Raw genomic sequence first — 6,000 nt, 5'->3', positions numbered from 1 at the left:
CTATGTTTTGTAGACAATTTTCTTTCCTACAAAAGAGGTTATATACAAAGATATTTAATTTCTATTATTTTTCGAGATATATTAAAAAAACCAAAATAAAATCTCACCTTTTTTTACATTGTTTTAAATATCTCAAAAAGTAAGCAAGATAGAGCAATTATTTATATTTTATGTTTTGTAGACAATTTTATTTCCTACAAAAAACGCTATTTCCAATGACATTAAATTTCCCTTACTTTTAAAAATATATTAATAAAATAAAAAACAAATTACCACCTTTTTTTACATTTTATTAAATATCTCAAAAAGAAAGCAAGATAGAGCGATTATCGTATATTATGTTTTGTAGACAATTTTTTTTGCAAAAAAAAAAGGTCATTTAAAAAAATATTGTATTTCCCCTACTTTTCAAAACATATTAAAAAGATATAAAACAAATTGACAGTTTTTTTTTACAATTTTTTAAATATCTCAAAAAGTAAGCAAGATATAGGATTATTGTATATTATGTTTTGTAGACAATTTGATTTGCTACGAAAAAGGTTATTTACAAAGATATTGTATTTTCTCTTAATTTTCGAGATATATTAAAAAAATAGAAAACAAATTCCCACCTTATTTTACATTTTTTAAAATATCTCAAAAACTAAGCAAGATAAGGCGATTTTACATATATTATGTTTTGTAGAAAATATTATTTTCTACAAAAAAGGGTATTTACAAATATATTGTATTTTCATTACTTTTCGAGATATATTAAAAAAACAAAAATCAAAATCTCACCATTTTTGATATTTTTTTAAACATCTGAAAAAGAAAGCAATATAGAGCAATTTTTTATATATTATGTTTTGTACACAATTTTATTTCCTACAAAAAAGGTTATTTAAAAAGATATTGAATTTCTCTTACTTTTTGAGATATATTAAAAAAATAAAAAAAAATTGCCACATTTTTTTAACATTTTTAAAATATCTCAAAAACTAAGCACGATATAGCGACATTACAGATATTATGTTTTGTAGAAAATTTTATTAGCTACAAAAATAGTTATATACAAAGATATTGTATTTCCCATATTTTTCGAAATATATTTAAAAAATATATAAAAAAATTGACATCTTTTTTTACAGTTTTTTAACACGTTGCCGCACACTTTTAATTTGACGATCGTGCTTAGAAATACGAAGATCGGACGGCTATAGCCGTCATTTGCGGCAACGTGTTAAATATCTCAAAAAGTAAGCAAGATAGAGCGATTTTACAGATATTATGTTTTTTAGAAAACATTATTTGCTACAAAAACAGGTATATACAAAGATATTGTATTTGACTTGCTTTCCGAGATATATTAAAAAAATAAAAAACAAATTCCCTCCTTTTTTTACATTTTTTTAAATATCTTAAACAGTAAGCAAGATAGAGCGATTTTACAAATAAAATGTTTTGTAGACAATTTTATTTTATACAAAAAAAGGGAATTTACGAATATATTGTATTTTCATTACTTTTCAAAATATATTAAAAAAACAAAAATCACATTCTCACATTTTTTTACATATTTAAAAATATCTCAAAAAGTTTGCAAGATAGAGCGATTTTACTCATACTATGTTTTGCAGACAATTTTATTTCCTACAAAAAAGGATATTTAAAAGGATATTGAATTTCCCTTACTTTTAAAAATATATATTAAAATAAAAAAAAATTCCCACCTATTTTTACGTTTTCTTAAATATCTCAAAAAGAAAGCAAAATAGACCGAATTTACATATATTGTTTATGGTAGACAAATTTATTTCCTACAAAAAAGGTTGTATACAATGATATTGTATTTCCCATACTTTTCTAGATATATTAAAAAAATAAAGAACAAGTTCCCACCTTTTTTTACATTTTTTCAAATAACTAAAATAGAAAGCAAGATAGAGCGATTTTACTAATACTATGTATTGTAGACAATTTTATTTCCTACAAAAATGGTTATATACAAACACATTGTATTTACCCTACTTTTGGAGATATATTAAAAAAATAGAAAACAAATTGACACATTTTATTAAAGTTTTTTAAATAACTAGAAAAGAAAGCAAGATAAGGCGATTGTACAGATATTATGTTTTGTAGACAATTTTATTTCATGCAAAAATGGTTATTTACAAAGATATTGTATTTTCCTTAATTGCGAGATGTATTAAAAAAAAAAAAAAATTCCCACCTTTCCAACATTTTTTTAAAATATTCAAAAAAGTAAGCAAGATAGAGCGATTTTACTGATACTATGTTTTGTAGACAATTTTATTTCCTACAAAAAAAACGGTATTTAAAAAAATATTGTATTTCCCTTACTTTTCGAGATATATTAAAAAAATAAAAATCAAAATCTCACCTTTTTTTACATCTTTTAAAATATCTCAAAAAGTTGGCAAGATAGAGCGATTTTACTGATACTATGTTTTGTAGACAATTTTATTTTCTACAAAAAAACGATATTTACAAAAATATTGTATTTCCCTTACTTTTCGTGATATACTAAAAGAAGAAAAATTAAATTCTCATCTTTTTTTTACATTTCTTAATATATCTCAAAAAGTTGGCAAGATAGAGCGATTTTACGGATACTATGTTTTGTAGAAAATTTTATTTCCTACAAAAAAGGTTATTTACAAAGATATTGAATTTCTCTTACTTTTCGAGATATATTAAAACAATAAAAAACAAATTCCAACCTTTTTTTACATTTTTTAAAATATCTCAAAAACTAAGCAAGATAAGGCGATTTTACAAATATTATGTTTTGTAGAAAATTTTATTTTCTACAAAACAGGGTATTTACAAATATATTGTATTTTCATTACTTTTCAAAATATATTAAAAAAACAAAAATCACATTCTCACATTTTTTTACATATTTAAAAATATCTCAAAAAGTTTGCAAGATAGAGCGATTTTACTCATACTATGTTTTGCAGACAATTTTATTTCCTACAAAAGAGGTTATATACAAAGATATTTAATTTCTATTATTTTTCGAGATATATTAAAAAAACCAAAATAAAATCTCACCTTTTTTTACATTGTTTTAAATATCTCAAAAAGTAAGCAAGATAGAGCAATTATTTATATTTTATGTTTTGTAGACAATTTTATTTCCTACAAAAAACGTTATTTCCAATGACATTAAATTTCCCTTACTTTTAAAAATATATTAATAAAATAAAAAACAAGTAACCACCTTTTTTTTACATTTTATTAAATATCTCAAAAAGAAAGCAAGATAGAGCGATTATCGTATATTATGTTTTGTAGACAATTTTTTTTGCAAAAAAAAAGGTCATTTAAAAAAATATTGTATTTCCCCTACTTTTCAAAACATATTAAAAAGATATAAAACAAATTGACAGTTTTTTTTTACAATTTTTTAAATATCTCAAAAAGTAAGCAAGATATAGCGATTATTGTATATTATGTTTTGTAGACAATTTGATTTGCTACGAAAAAGGTTATTTACAAAGATATTGTATTTTCTCTTAATTTTCGAGATATATTAAAAAAATAGAAAACAAATTCCCACCTTATTTTACATTTTTTAAAATATCTCAAAAACTAAGCAAGATAAGGCGATTTTACATATATTATGTTTTGTAGAAAATATTATTTTCTACAAAAAAGGGTATTTACAAATATATTGTATTTTCATTACTTTTCGAGATATATTAAAAAAACAAAAATCAAAATCTCACCATTTTTGACATTTTTTCAAACATCTGAAAAAGAAAGCAATATAGAGCAATTTTTTATATATTATGTTTTGTACACAATTTTATTTCCTACAAAAAAGGTTATTTAAAAAGATATTGAATTTCCCTTACTTTTTGAGATATATTAAAAAAATAAAAAAAATTGCCACATTTTTTTAACATTTTTAAAATATCTCGAAAACTAAGCACGATATAGCGACATTACAGATATTATGTTTTGTAGAAAATTTTATTAGCTACAAAAATAGTTATATACAAAGATATTGTATTTCCCCTATTTTTCGAAATATATTTAAAAAATATATAAAAAAAATTGACATCTTTTTTACAGTTTTTTAACACGTTGCCGCACACTTTTAATTTGACGATCGTGCTTAGAAATACGAAGATCGGACGGCTATAGCCGTCATTTGCGGCAACGTGTTAAATATCTCAAAAAGTAAGCAAGATAGAGCGATTTTACAGATATTATGTTTTTTAGAAAACATTATTTGCTACAAAAACAGGTATATACAAAGATATTGTATTTGACTTGCTTTTCGAGATATATTAAAAAAATAAAAAACAAATTCCCTCCTTTTTTTACATTTTTTTAAATATCTTAAACAGTAAGCAAGATAGAGCGATTTTACAAATAAAATGTTTTGTAGACAATTTTATTTTATACAAAAAAAGGAATTTACGAATATATTGTATTTTCATTACTTTTCAAAATATATTAAAAAAACAAAAATCACATTCTCACATTTTTTTACATATTTAAAAATATCTCAAAAAGTTTGCAAGATAGAGCGATTTTACTCATACTATGTTTTGCAGACAATTTTATTTCCTACAAAAAAGGTTATTTAAAAGGATATTGAATTTCCCTTACTTTTAAAAATATATATTAAAATAAAAAAAAATTCCCACCTATTTTTACATTTTCTTAAATATCTCAAAAAGAAAGCAAAATAGACCGAATTTACATATATTGTTTATGGTAGACAAATTTATTTCCTACAAAAAAGGTTGTATACAATGATATTGTATTTCCCATACTTTTCTAGATATATTAAAAAAATAAAGAACAAGTTCCCACCTTTTTTTACATTTTTTCAAATAACTAAAATAGAAAGCAAGATAGAGCGATTTTACTAATACTATGTATTGTAGACAATTTTATTTCCTACAAAAATGGTTATATACAAACACATTGTATTTACCCTACTTTTGAAGATATATTAAAAAAATAGAAAACAAATTGACACATTTTATTAAAGTTTTTTAAATAACTAGAAAAGAAAGCAAGATAAGGCGATTGTACAGATATTATGTTTTGTAGACAATTTTATTTCATGCAAAAATGGTTATTTACAAAGATATTGTATTTTCCTTAATTGCGAGATGTATTAAAAAAAAAAAAAAATTCCCACCTTTCCAACATTTTTTTAAAATATTCAAAAAAGTAAGCAAGATAGAGCGATTTTACTGATACTATGTTTTGTAGACAATTTTATTTCCTACAAAAAAAACGGTATTTAAAAAAATATTGTATTTCCCTTACTTTTCGAGATATATTAAAAAAATAAAAATCAAAATCTCACCTTTTTTTACATCTTTTAAAATATCTCAAAAAGTTGGCAAGATAGAGCGATTTTACTGATACTATGTTTTGTAGACAATTTTATTTTCTACAAAAAAACGATATTTACAAAAATATTGTATTTCCCTTACTTTTCGTGATATACTAAAAGAAGAAAAATTAAATTCTCATCTTTTTTTACATTTCTTAATATATCTCAAAAAGTTGGCAAGATAGAGCGATTTTACGGATACTATGTTTTGTAGAAAATTTTATTTCCTACAAAAAAGGTTATTTACAAAGATATTGAATTTCTCTTACTTTTCGAGATATATTAAAACAATAAAAAACAAATTCCAACCTTTTTTTACATTTTTTAAAATATCTCAAAAACTAAGCAAGATAAGGCGATTTTACAAATATTATGTTTTGTAGAAAATTTTATTTTCTACAAAACAGGGTATTTACAAATATATTGTATTTTCATTACTTTTCAAAATATATTAAAAAAACAAAAATCACATTCTCACATTTTTTTACATATTTAAAAATATCTCAAAAAGTTTGCAAGATAGAGCGATTTTACTCATACTATGTTTTGAAGACAATTTTATTTCCTACAAAAGAGGTTATATACAAAGATATTTAATTTCTATTATTTTTCGAGATATATTA

The sequence above is a fragment of the Polistes dominula genome, unplaced genomic scaffold (assembly GCF_049000335.1).
Source record: "Polistes dominula isolate Pdom_NZ unplaced genomic scaffold, Pdom_raw_medaka contig_19, whole genome shotgun sequence".
Classification (NCBI taxonomy): domain Eukaryota; kingdom Metazoa; phylum Arthropoda; class Insecta; order Hymenoptera; family Vespidae; genus Polistes; species Polistes dominula.
Note: the sequence above shows the minus strand (reverse complement) of the source record.